Consider the following 14,455-nt stretch of genomic DNA (forward strand, 5'->3'; position numbering starts at 1 on the left):
ACTCTGATGTCCAGAGCCTCAAGTTCACTAGTGTCCTCTCAATGGTGAGAGGGAAGGTGAAGAAATGTCATTGAGAGCCTGAAGAAATGTCGACCTTAATGGAGTAGTGACTTGTGTAAGAGCCCCAGCACCAGGTGAGTGGCCCAAAGACTCCCTAGTATGTGTCTTGGGCATTTACTAGGGAAAAGAAGTAGGCAGCAGGGTACAGTCAGAAAAATGGAACTTCATCTTTAAGCTACTTTGGAAGTTGTAAAATGGCTCAAGTTAGAGGAAAACATTGCCTCTGGCAATGCTGGTCTCAAGATTGCAGTTTTTGCTGCTGAGCCCATGGGCTTGTAGTCCTTCTCTTTATTCCTTCCAGATGCACTGTTACTCATAGTCACAAGACCTCTACACTCCGCTTCCTCCCAGTAAATAAGAGTGCTTATTGATGGAGGTGATTTGCACCTTTGTTATTTATTGGTGGGCTGGGCAAAAGTAGAGGGTCAGTGTTAAATTGTAATTTACCTCAAGAGACGTTTGTTTTGCAGAGAATGTTAAACACAGAAAAAACTTGAAAGTTTGGAGTTGAAGTTTCATGGTAAAATACTTGACTGTTAATGGTAAAAATAGGGCTCCAATTTAATAAGGAGTGGTTTGAAGTGGGGACTCAGATCTGCCACCCTTCTGCTGAGGCCAGAGCAGCTTCTAAACTAACAGTCCTGTATTGTGAAGCTGAGGGCCAGGTGATTGCCTCTTCATGTGAAACCGTCCCTCTGTCTGCCCGCCCTCCTACATTACATATGTAATTCTGGAATTTTATAACAAAATGCATCCCTTGACTTTGTGTTTATAATAAAGTGCAGCACTTGTAAAAAGAAAAGGACATACAGTAGCTCCTGTTAGGGAATTGCTGCCCCCCAAATAATTGTGTATGACTTTTCAAAATCAATCTTTGAAGTAGGTAACAGGGATGAGATTATTAACTTATACTCAAAAGTTCTCTTGTTTTATTCTCATGAGTCAGGGACGGCGTGAGAGGACCCCACAGACTTACTGAGCTCAGCTGCAGGGCTAACAAGAAGCTACTTAGTTGGGAAACAAGCTGGAAAACAAATTCCTTTGTTCTGCCTACGTGTTTGGTACCTTCTCTCTGAGAATGGCTTGGGAAGAATACTTCTTGAGCGAAATAGAGAAGCTCCCTGGGAACCAGTCATCTAGGACGGTGATGGAGAGGTCAGGGTTTTCAAGAAGCACAGAGAATGGTTGGGTCCTGTTGCTTTAAGGGTTGGAGGGACAGAGGACCTACCAACCTGCTTTTCTTACCCTGCTCCCACGGTGTGCGACTGTTCTTCTATGTTGAAATGGAGCATTTTCTGAGACCGTCAGGCCTCTCGGTATATCCAGGTCTGCCTGGTGCTGATGTATTTCTTTTCTTGCCATTTGACATTTCGTAGCTTGCTACACTCCTTAACACTGCTTGTTTCACACAGCATCTTTCTTGGTCATTGGCTTTCCTCCTCTAGCATGGATTGCCTTTAGGACCTCAGTGCACCAGCAGGCACTGTATGCTTCCCTGTGCCTGACTGCTTCCTGCAGTGTGGGTTACCACTTCCACACACACCTCAACATGTTGCCACAGTTCTTCTTTCTAGATTCCTTCAGCTTCAAAGGTCTAGGTCGTTTATCTCATGCTTTGTCTTAAAACAAATATTTTACAAGGCTCAGAGTGTCTGGCCCTGTGCCCCACTTTCTACGTCTCAAGGTCCCAGAAATTTCAGGAGGTACATGAGCCAAAGAATATGTCAATCCTTGTTAATTTACAAATGAAAAGGGTGGGAGGTGCATCCTTCTTACTTTTCTGGAACTTTCTGTCACCACAGAGCTGTGTCTCCACAGGCTCTGGGTTCATCCATCTAGGTGGCCATGCTTTCCTGAGGCTGCTCTGCCCTCCATCAAGAATCCTTCATTTCTGCTGAGGAAACGTATGCTGTGGTTTGTGGTTGGTTGGCCCCTCTCTGCCGCCTGCCTTCTCTGTGCCTTAGATTCCTCACAGAAATGGGAGACTTGCAGCGCCTGGTTGCAGCTGACATAGAATTAAAGCATTTGACTAGTGTAGTGTACATGCCTGTAATCTCAGCTTCTCCAAGACTCAGGAGAATTCCTAAGAGTTAGAGTGGCCAGCCTGGGTGACAGTGAGAATTTGTCTCCAGAAACCAAAACTAGAAAAACAAAAAACAATGTTTGTTGAACACAAACCATGCTGAGTTTTTCTGCTCATTTGGAAACTGCAGTCAGGGCCAGATTTGAGCTGTGATTTCCCCTTTGTGGTGTCCTGTGTAGTTGAGTGCTTGAAGTGTGTTTTAGGTGAGATGTAAATCCAGAAGGTGATCGTGAAATAGGAGAGTAGTAGAAAGATTATCTTTCTAGTCAGGAGCACAGTTTGAAGGTTACTTGTGCAATGTGAACTCTGTCTTCCTGAACTAATGTTCTGAGGTTCAGAGGTAGAAATCCAGCAGGGAGGCCATCTAAACCACAGCAGGGCTCTGCTTCCCAGCTGCCTGCCAACAGGATTATAAGCCTCATTACCTATATATTTTGAACCTTTTTTTCTCTAGTCCTGCCCCCTAGGTTTTTAGTTTATTATTTATGAAATTGAGTCTTGTCATATAAGATCATGGTATTAGCCAGGTTAATGATTATAGAAATCTGAGAGACCATTATTTGGAATGAAAACAGGTGTTAAGGGCCAAGGAGCAAGTTTGCATTTCCCTGTTCTGTGGTTGGGCAGGGTTTAAGCACAGCTGTGGAAGGGAGGAAGAGAGCATCATGTAATAATCCCATTTAACACTGATATCTGCTAGACTGTGCGGAAGGCAAGTTGATTCTCCTCCCCATAGAATATTTGTCTAGTGATGCTGTGATTTTAAAGGGAGTCTTGAATATTCCTACCTCGCAGAAGACTGTTAGCTTCTGACTCACTTGAGCTTTTTGGGATCTTAATGAAGTTTTGCTTTTTATGGCTGTTTACCTTCCATTGATGGAGAATTCAGAATCTGAGGACTATTGTGTTCCTGAGACGCTTAAGATGCCCACCTTTGTCTCTGAGAAATGGAGAGGTCTTCACTGTTTGGGGCAGCCACATGTACCTTTAATGATGTAAAGAGGAAACCCTCCTCCTTAATGATGTGTTTTAGGTGGTGACTTAGGCATCCTGGATAAATAGGTAGGAAAGCACCTCGTAAGACTGCACCTATGTGTCTTTTAAGCATTCCCACTGTTGGGGAAGGTGTTTCTTTTCTGAAAAGAGATTCCAGTTTTGTTTTAACACATCAAAAAACAAGACAAAAGCAATAGTAAAATCAAAACAAAGTCAAGGCACTAGATCATACTCGAGGCAACTAACTCATTTTCTGTTTGTCTTTAAGTTGATGAAAATTTTGTAAATAAGGAAGTAAAACAGGTTATACAGGCCAGCCAGGGTAAATAGGGACTAGGTAAGACGCTAATCACTACTTAATATGGATGCCTATTATTCTAGAAGACTCTGAAACCCTGAGAGACAACCTCTCTTGTGTAACAGAGTCTAAATGACTGTGGTCCTCCTCCACTCAGGGAACATGTTGAGCTGCGTGGTTCTGGCCCTAGAACATTGGGAAACATAATATGTGTGAAAAACACTCAGAAAACCGGGGAAAGAAAAGGCGTTCAGACAATTAAAAGGTTGGCTTTTGTTTTTGTTTTGTTTGGTTTGGTTTGTACTGGAAATTGAACTCAGGGCCTTGAGCATGCCAGATAAGCCAGTACGCCGCAGCCCACTCTTGTGATTTTTTTTTATTGTGAAGCAAGGTCTTGCAGAGGCTGGCCTTCAGCCTGGGATCAGTCCTCTTACCTCAGCCTTCTCAGTGCGGGATAACCGGTGTCAGCTTACCTACGTCCATTGATTACTGTCTTCCTGGGGTGACAGTATAGCTTAATGGCAGAGGATTATGGGACATGATCTAAGCTGTGGATTTGAAAAAACATTTCCCTTACCAGTTGTCATTAACGTTAGTTTCTGCTGCATGCTAGGCCCGGTATTGGTTTAATTGGAAATTAATAGTTATAATGTTCACCCGGCAAAAGAAGCTACTCAGAACTCAAATATTCACCCGAAATATGACTTTCCTAGGAAGATGTGTCACTGTGAAGACCTGGGTGACACTCAAGAGTGAGAAGAAGAAAATTGCAGTTGCCCAGAATTGCACACCACACAGAACAGCCTGGCGAATGTGCACAGCTAGTGCCACAAGTGTGAGTGTGTGCCACGCTTGCTCACAGCTGTGCGCTCTGGTGCTCTGTCCTCTGACACTTGTCCCACTGAACTCTGTTGAGGATTCGCCTTAGAGCTCATTGTCCTGGCTGCAGGCAGACTTTATCATACAGGCCACCTCCCTCCTGCTGGGTTTGTGCTTAGTCTACCTTGATTACTTACCATAGATCCTTGTGGTGAGAAGTTGTGTTCTTTTACATTTAATCTCCATAAGTATCACTGATGTACTTGGGGGTCATGGTCCTTGTGGGCACTTGCAAGGGCCCACATGCCTGGAGGGTTAGCTTTTTTTGTTGTTGTTGTTGTTTTTTTGTTTGTTTGTTTTTGTTTTTTGTTTTTTGTTTTCTCTTTCTGAGTCTTTTAAAGGTCTCACAGTGACCAAGAAACTTGCTTATGATTGATTTATTTACCTCTTCTAAGTTATATGAGTGTGTGTTGTCATCAGGAAAAGAAATGAACAGGTAAATGCTTGGCACCTTGCATGTATATTCTGCTAATATTGTGGTTTGAGGAATACACCAAACTGTCCCACAGAACATTAGCCATCACCAGCACCAGCACTGTCACTTTGTGTTGGGTGCAAGACCATTTGACAAGTGGCCTGAGAAACAACAGATCCAGTGGAACTTGAAGTAGCAGTGCCCCAAGCCACTCCCTCTCCAAAAGAGTGCACTCTCTGTGTTGCCCTGGGTTATTGTTTTCTTGGGAATCCACCAAGTGTATTTGTGTATTTGTGTCAAGTGTATTTGTGAACTGTCTCCTGGGCCCTTTGCTGCTATTGGAACCAATGAGTTAGAGATTGGGTGTGCTAAACTCTAGTAGGTGGCCATTGTAGGTGGCCTACAGAACTTGGCCTTTGTGGCCTCTGGTCATGAGGATCACAAAGATGGGACTGAACTTTTCTTACATCTGTAGAATAAGTTCTTGTCAGGTGAGTGTCAAAACAACAATATGCAAATCACCACAGAGGCTGGGGAGATGCTAAAAGAAGAATGGATATTGGGGGGGGGGGGGGAAGAATGGATATCAGGAGGAAAGGACCTGAGGAGGTGGTAACACCCTCCAGGCCCACTTTGGCTGGCTGGCTGACTGGTGATGCAGCCTATTTGAATGGTTGCAGACCTTGTGGTACCAGTTTTTTCTCCCACCATGGCCTCAGTCACAAAATATATTTTGCCCGTTTCTATCTTTTTACTGTGTAAGTAAATGTCACCTATGAATTCCCTCCTCTTTAGTGAAGTAATAAAAGCTATTGCCAGGGACATTACTGGATGTTTATAACTTTCATTATGTAGCAGGCTGTTATGCCAACTGCGTTTTGGTTATAAAACCTTTGTTGGGGTTAGGGCGATTGCTCAACTGGTTAAGTGCTTGGTACACAAACAGGAGGACCTGAGATTAATCCCCAGGGCTTGTATTAAAACCTGGATGTGGTGGTGCCCATGTGTAATCCCAGTGCTAGGAGGCAGAGTTGGGAGGATTCCTGGAGCTCATTGGCCACCTAACCTCCCCAACTCCAGGCTGGTAGGAGTCCTTTTGGAGGGCTGGAGAGATGGCTCTGCGGTTCAGAGCACTGACTGCTCTTCCAGAGATCCTGGGTTTAATTCCCAGCAACCACATGGTGTCTCATAACCATCTGCAATGGGATCTGATGCCCTCTTCTGGTGTGTCTGAAGATAGCTACACTGTACTCATATACAATAAATAAATTATTTAAAACAAAACAAAACCAATGGAGACAGCATCTGGGAAATAGCCCCCAAGGATAACTTTTGACCTTCATATGCATGTGAACAGCCATTCCAGTTCACACAGAGGCTGTTGAGCAGTCTTGCCCAGTTTGTTCTTGGTCACTGGGCCTGGCTTAGCCATCTGTGTGATTTTCATCTGGAAAGGAGCAGTTCCCACGAGACAGGCATGAGTGAGGGGCTGTGGAGGACTTGCAGAGTCCCTTTAATCGGTGGACCTTGGAAGACACGTGGCTGTGCCCTCACCGCCTTGCTCGATCTGGAGTGAGCTTTTGGTATTTGTTCAGATTGATGGTGGCACCATGAGCTTTCAGCCAGCTAACACATGCTAGCATTACTCTGAGGAATGATGAGCTTTCAGCCAGCTAACACATGCTAGCATTACTCTGAGGAATGATGAGCTTTCAGCCAGCTAACACATGCTAGCATTACTCTGAGGATGCACTTTCCAGAAGCAAACAAACCTCCCCCTTGTGCAGGACGGTCATTTCTTCCCCGTGATTCCTTCCGATGGCTTCCCAATGTGCCAGGATTTAAAGCCAGGTGACTGGGCCTGCCTTTCTCTCTTCTACTTTAGGTAGTCACACGATTTCCTCTCCACCAGACCTCTGTTATTTCTCAAACCAGCTAGACTTCCCTCCCTGCGTGTTCTCTGTTCTGTGACCACTGCCCCAAAAGGCAGATTACAGCTCCATAAAAAGGGCAGTTCTCTGTCTTGACAATGTCATCAGTGGGCGCTTGAAGTGAGTGAGTGCTTGTCTCCTCTGGATGGCAGGTTTTGTGCATGTCTGCTCAGCAAAGGCCTCTGCGGTGGACGGTGAACCGTGAGAGCCCTTTGGAGGAAGACGGTTGCCACCCAGTCTCTACCCCTGTGGTATTTCAGCCCCACCCCTTTCCCACCAGTGGCACTTGGTAATGGCCTTAGGAACTTTTCTTGGTCATAGACACTTGGTGAGACTGCACTGAACGGCTCATCACACATCACTTTTGGGACTTAGTTGTGAAAATTTGGCTTGTTATATAACCACAGAGCAAAGAACACTTGAGCCAGGTCCTGTGCTGTACGACAGAGTGGTGTTTAGCACAAATAGCACATTCAGAGATACTTTCCTGCCTCTTCCTGTCTAAGCCAATGCTGCCATATTCTCCTTTCTCAGTTGATGACATTTCTTCCTTATCTTCTGTTTTCTGATCTTCGTAAACAGGTTCCCCACTCTGGGCCATTGGATTCATTATTAAACATGGTAACCCCCTCCCCCTCCTGTCCAAAAACGTACATACACATGATGGCTTCTCCGGATAGCTCTTCCCCAGTGTCTCTTCCACCATCTCCATCCGCTCGCCTCCACTCTATCTGCTCCTTTCTCTTAAAATTGTGTGAGTGTCTTGATGTGTCAGCTGAATGTCACACAGTTGTTTCCTGCTTGGCTTCCTGGATACCAGCTCCCTGCTACCCCTGCCTCCCTGGTCACATGTTTGGCCTCCTCTTCTTCCCTTCCCACCTATCTCTGACTTCCATATACAACACCCTAAACCAGGGGTATTTCATTCTTCCTGGACTATCCTGTCCAATGTCACAGCTTTCAGTGTATCATATCACATTAAAGTTAGAACTGACCAACTCTTACCAGCTCTGCTGCTCTCACCAGGCCAATCCCTGTCATCTCATGCCTGGCCAGGTCTCCTAGGACCCTGAGTTTGCTCATCACAATAGACTGACATTTTAGAGGTAAAGCCAACTTGTATCACTTTATTCTCCTTAAACGCTTCATGGCTGATGACTTTACCTAATTAAAAATCTTAGGCTATGACTACGGTATTCTGGAGAGCATGGCACTGGCAGAGGGACACATACATAGATCAGTGGAATAGAAATAGAAAAATCCAGAAACAGATGAGCACAGATATTTCTAATTGATTTTTCACAATAATATAATGGCAGTTTTATGGAGGAAGGGCAGTCTTCAGCAAGTGGTTCCAGAATGACTGGGTATCAGTGGTCAAAAAAGAAAGAAACCTTGTTCTTAACTTTCAAAGAATTTCTGTGGTCCATTTTGAGCTCATTTCCAACCATCTTGCTGGGTTGGTGGCTCCCACTTGTAATTCCATGATGTGAGAAGTTAGGATTGCTGTGAATCTGAGGCCAACGTGGGCTTCCTAATGGGTTCCAGAGCAGCCTTGGCTACAGAATAAGATCTCAAACCGATAGACAGAAGCTAGATAGCCAAAACCTATCCTGACTGCATTCTTCTGAGCTGGAAGTCCATCTAAATCCCTGAGTTCCTTACGGTCGCTCCCCCCCACCTCCCCACTTCGGTGGTCACAGCACGGCCTGGGTCATGCTGGGCAGTTACTGTATCACTGAGTTACATCCCCAGCCTTGTCTTTGTTTTCTCGTACATGACTTGGAAGCACATACTTTGTTTCCACTAAAGGATGCCCTCTGTGAATCCTGGAGCTTTTCAGTCTTACTCATAGGCATCTGTTAATCTCTAGAGCAATACTGAGAAGGGACTCAGTATATGTGAGTTGATTGAATGAATAAAATCTTAAAAGATATAACAGAAGAAAACTCATGGAGAATGGCTGTTGGGTCACATTGAGTAATTTCCTGGGAGCCTGTTTTGTTTTTCCTTCGGCCATTGTAGGTTCAGTCCTGTTCATTATTCTTAATACTTAATTGGAAGAAGAAGCCCCTAGTGCTTTGCTATGGAGGAGGAAGCAGGGGAGACGGAATGGCACCACAGTCAGCCCTCCTCTTTATCTTTGATGTCCATGAGGTAGAAGAGTTTTGGCTCTTCTGACTCAGGATAGATTCAGGAAGAGCAGCCCCTCTCAGGTCAAAGTCATCTGCCTCTTGGTCCCTGGTTTTGGTAGCTTTGCTAAGCTTAGTGAAGTTAGGTAGTCAGTCAAGAGTCCACTGTGATCACTGATTGGAATCTGTGGTTCTCCTGTTCCTAGGAAGCAAGCCTGACCCCAGCCTTTCTTCCCTCTACTTCAACGTCAATGCATCAGAACCAGGGGCTTTTGTGCCCTTCGGGAATTAGAATAATAATGTTTCCAATTTTTAACTTGCTATATCTTACCTAATGAGACAGCTTAGTGAAGGTAGATTAAACACATTGGCCAGGACACACTGACCAGGCATACGTATAGTCAGCATTATAGAATGTTTTAGTCCAAACACTATTTTATTTCTAAAGAGAGGAACTTTTCTTTCCTTTTTCAAGGAGAGAAAACCACTAGTTATCTGCCAGCTCACAGCTGACAGTCATATTACACAGATGTCCTCTTCATAACTGACCTTAAAAAGCTCACTGTTTTTATGATGTTTCTGTGAACTCTTAGACTCTCTGGCTTAGTAGAATTGAGAGGCTAGGAGTCAGGCAGAGTCCCTGGTGGAGGAAGCTGGCCTGGCAATCCAGAGATTCACTGCACTTACGACCTAGGCGTGGCCTCCTTCCCTGTCTGTCTCTCAGAATCATGGAGGCTGATTTAAAGGGGAGTTAGCAAGAATGGGGGTTCCTTGGGCTCTGGAGCTAGAATTTGCTTTCAACAATTTTTTGGGAGCAGGATCATGGGATAGCGAAGAAAAGAAACTACATTATTAGTTGAACAGTCTTGGGTCCCAGACTTAATACTGTTTTGCTGCTTAATCTTTAGTCTGAGAGGAGACTTTAAGGTTTTGATAAAAGATCATGGGAGGTTTATTTACAAAGTATTAAAAAGTGATATCTGCTCACTTCTCTTGTTTCTGAATAGACTGGAGAAGCAGATCAGCAATTTTGCCTGGGATTCCTGCATTTCACAGTAACACCTCAAAATTACTATCTCCTGTCTGTCTGTCTGTCTATATCTATCTGTCTGTCTGTTTGTGTGTCTGTCTACCTATCCATCCATCATCCAAAGCCTCCTATCCTTTCTGGCACCCAGCTCTCAATCCCTGTCCTTTCCATGTGTATAGTGAAAGGTCTCATGTTGGGAGCCAGGGATACTGGAAAAAGACACTGAGACAAGTTAAGGAGTAAGGTGTTTATTAAAGAGTTACTTAACACCATGCACTATCAGCCAGACAACAACATGGCAGCAGTTCTAAGGAGAGCTCAGGCCCCTGGCATCAGAGACAGCAAGACAAGGACTCTGGTAGAGGGAAATCGAGGCCCATGTAGCACAAGTGGGAATCTCTTCTCACACTTCTCTGAGAGTAGAGGTTTCAGTGTGTAAGCCCATAGCTCTGTCAGGCAGGAGGCAGGGAAGAGGGTGGGGAACAAATGTGTGGCCTATGATACCAACTTTTTTGTAACCTTCTCCAGGTGAGAGATCCTAGCACCTGAAGTCTGTGGATGGGGGGGACTAACAAGCTGTGTCTCAGTAGGGTGCCTGCAGTAACTGTGAGACTAGAGGAAGACACTGTAGCCTGAGAAACAGCTTGGGTCTAACAGGTAGTTTCCTCCAGATTAAAACATCCCATCCTGAAGGGTAAGGGGAGGCTAAGAGGCTCATGAAACTTAACACTCTCCACAGGGTCACATGAGGAGCAAACACTTGCTGAGGAAAAGAGGTGTAGCTGCCTGAAAGCTGCCCAGGGAACCCACATGTGCAGCTCCTGGGAATCCTCACTCATGCTGGGTGTGCTTTCTGGTGATGTACCAATACCAGATTTATATGATGCCAATAAATCCATTACAGGATGATTTCACTGGTTTGTTGTCAATGCTCATCCTGGGTGAATAGACTTGTCCTCACATCTCCCTGGGAAAAAAAAATCACTCAATGCTCGCTCTTCTACCAGCTGGGAAAACAAAGTAGGGACAATAATGTCAAATGACAGTGACACATTACATTTAAGAAAAGCCAACTCTATCAGGAAGAGTTCAAGTCTTTCCATATGCCTAAAAGCTGCCTATTTCTACCCTCATCCCAATTTTAGAGGCAGAAGCAGAGGGCTTAGATGACAAAGAGAATCTAGGGCAGGAATTCAGGCAGCTGGACTTCAAACCAAGGCTCCACACCTCTGTGTTTCCTGGGAAGAAAGTAAGGTCCTGGATTCTGCTCGCACAGATGTAAACCCGATCCCTGGCTTTTCCTCCTTGCTCTTGGGGTTTGGGCTAGCAATCAGATATCTGAGTTAGTGGGCAAGCCTGCATGTCAGCTGGCGATTGCATTCCATCTAAGATCTTCCAAATGGCCCAGGCTGTACTTGTGAGGAGTTAGTGAACTGATGAGTTCATGCTGCTTGGAGCTGCTGGCTTCTCTCTCCACAGTTTGCAGAGGAACAGACAGACATCTGAACCCAAACCAACTTCAAAGACGCCAGACTTCATTGTCTTAGAAAAACTCTCCAGAAATGAATCTTACTTAAACAGTTTTTGAATTTTTGTTTTAATGATTCGAGATAATCTTTAATAAGTTTTTGTTTGTGAATTCTTTTTTAGGGAGGGTGTCTGCTTTTTCTTCTGGGGTTTTGTTCTCACTGCTTTGGGAAACTTGTTTTGAACACTTGGGATGAAAGAGACAGATTCAAACCCCAGAGCGTGGCTTGTGAAGTGACTTCTGGGTCCCTTAGTTACATTTACATAGCAAAGCTTCTGCTTGTTTGTTTGTTTGTTTGTTTTGGAAGTTGTTTTCTAGGTTTTGGTCAGCAATTCTCAGAGGGCAGACCCTGACCTGTCTCCTCTCTGCTAGAGAGGGAGGGTGGGGGGGGGGAGGGAGACAGAGAGAGAGAGAGAGAGAGAGAGAGAGAGAGAGAGAGAAAGGAAGAAGAGATTGAGAGAGAGATTCTGTCCTTTAAATTAAAGAAGAGATTGAGAGATTCTGTCCTTTAAATTAATTGCATCTAGGAAGGTAAAGGTTACGTTTCTTGAGTCTAAAAGAGTGATTTCTGATCATATTCTCCAGAGAAAATTTTATAAAGGTTTTTAAAGTTTTACTTTTATATATAAAGTTACTTTGCTCACATTTTTAAAAAGACAGTCAGTCCATGTTGAGTCAGACAAGTGGCTGTGGCCCCATCCTTCCAGTTGCTCCTCTGTCCCTAGGAAGGTGCTTCCCCAAGGCCTTCTTAATCTCTGCATTTCTGGGCTTTTCGCCTACTGTTTGGAGTCAGGCTCTTTGGCACAGATGTGTGGTTCTGAGCTTGGCTCTGGGCTACAGAGGAAGAGGCCAGGCTGCAGGAATCTCAGAGTGGTGTGCTGCAAGGCTGGCAGACTGGCCTGGGCTGGATCAGATCAAGCAGGGATGACAGTTTTTTATTGCAACACTGTCAGGCAGCATTGCTGTGGCTTCCTGGAGTTGGCTTGCCATGGCTTTTAGCCTACATGTGCTGGGCCCTTCAGCCCATTGCATTGGGTGGACAAGCTCCTTCCGTGTGTCTGTCTGCCATGTTCTTCAGACCTCAGCTGGTCCTCAGTGTCTCCTGTAACATGCTGGCTTTTGACACCCTATGTGCGCCTACTTTATTCTTCAGTCTTTCGTGGTTTTCTTTGTTTAAACTACTTTCTTTGCTAATAATCCTCAGGCTCTTCCCATGTCAGCCAGTAATCTGGACTCTCTGACCTATGTTCCATTTTCATACTCTCTGAATTTCAATTTAACTGTCCAGAAAGGACTCATTGCTTTGCTTTTTATTTTGTTTTTTTTTAATTCCCACTTTTCTGTCTAGACATGTATTCTATACTGATTAGTCTACAATATAGAACCCTCTTAATAGTTCTCTAATCTATATATGTCAAGACACTTGCCACTGAATTTGTTTGAAATTTCATGAGCTGTAAAACTATATTTATGTCTCTAGGGACCATATCTGACAAGCTAGTTTTCTCGACTAGGTAACAGATGTAGTAATTAAATTTAAACTTGGAAGAAACCTAAATAACTGTGCACAGTGAGATGAGAGTTTGTTTCTAGAGGAACAGAATAGGCAGCACTTGTCTTTATCTGAACCTTGCAGATTCCCATCTAAGAAATTTTGAATTTGAACAAGAGACATTCTCCTGGATATAAACCCTGATGGGGAAGTGAGCATTCACAGATTGCATCTAGTAATGGAGTAGTGATCTGTGTGGATCACTGCAGAGAGTCTGAACCATTGTCAGCTTCTGATTTTCCCACCATGTCTCAAGCCAGAGCCCTTTTTCTTTCCTCCTAAGGAGACAGAGCTCTAAGTAGATGTAATTGTTGTAACTGAAGAAATCCAAAGGGTTCTTCTGGGTCCCTTAACAACCGTGCACCCCTCCAGTGTGGTATAGACAGTTCTGATGTCGACAGCCTTGTTGTTGAGAATGCCCTTCATTCTTGCAGAACACATGGCAAAGCCACATCCTTACACAGGCTGCCTGAGGTAATTTCATATCATTTAACATACCTGTGTTTCAACCATAACCCCTTACGTGAAGTCAAATTTTAGAATTTTCCAACTGGGGTATCATGTCAGTCAGCACTCAGTAAGCTTTAGACTTGAGGATTTTCCCATTGGGAATGTAGGTGTTATACCATGACTTCCTGGTTGTATCTTTAGTGCAGAGGTGGAGGTGTGGCAGGAAATTTCTCCAGCTAACTCTTAGTGTTTTAAAACAGAGTTTCTATTTATTTTCAAAAGGTGAAGGCTATTTACTGGTATTCCCTAATCTCTAAGAGTCCTCATGGACTGGCAGGATGAGAATGTCTGAGGGCAGCTAAAGAAATTGGGAATTCACAAAACAGGAAAGGAATTGTGGTCTGGAAAGATTTGTGGACAGAGTGCATTGTCTCCACAACCAGATTAGAACTGGTTCCTAGGATTCCTGTTCTCAGCTCCTGCAGCTGTAATGGTTGTAGTTTGAGTCTTGTAAGCATCCAGTCACCCGTTCATCGGAAATCTGAGTCAGTCCTCAGTAACCAGGAGTCCTGTCACCTACAGACTCACACCTTGCCCCTCACACCTCCATCTCGTATCCATCCATTCTGTCTCCTGCACACCATCGTCTCTGTCTCACCCCATCTGCACCCTTCATCTTCCCATCTTCCTCCTCAGGGAGCTTGGCACGCTGAGCTGTCTTTTCTGGCCTGGGTTACTTATAGTGTCCTCACGTGCCCTCAGGACTCCTCTCAGAGTGAAGTCTGACTTCCTCACCGTGACTTATCATTGCTCAGCTGATAAGGATCAAGATCCTTGAAGAGACCCGGAAGCCCTTGGCCTCCCCTGGCCTGGCCTTCTCCTTCCTGGGCCCCTGGCTGGCTTCCTTCCTGACCCTGAACTCAAGATCCCCTGCATTAGACAGTCTTTCTGCTGTGACACCAGGCCTCACTCCTCCAGTTGTGTCTGCTCTTTCTTCTCCATTGGTGACACTCTTTGTCCTGTTGTGGTCACACCCACCCTGTGATTTCAGAAGTGGCATTCATTTGTAGTTCACAGTTGAGCATTGTTCATGTTTGCCTG

At 44.7% G+C, this 14,455-nt stretch overlaps 1 protein-coding gene across 3 annotated transcripts in view; it reads left to right on the plus strand.

Moving 5' to 3' along the window:
- The window catches only part of Cyb5a (cytochrome b5 type A), a 32,622-nt gene that overhangs the window by 882 nt on the left and 17,285 nt on the right, over positions 1 to 14,455 (plus strand). The gene's annotated exons all lie outside the window — the stretch shown is intronic.

This window comes from Rattus norvegicus, chromosome 18 (genome assembly GCF_036323735.1).
Source record: "Rattus norvegicus strain BN/NHsdMcwi chromosome 18, GRCr8, whole genome shotgun sequence".
Lineage (NCBI taxonomy): Eukaryota > Metazoa > Chordata > Mammalia > Rodentia > Muridae > Rattus > Rattus norvegicus.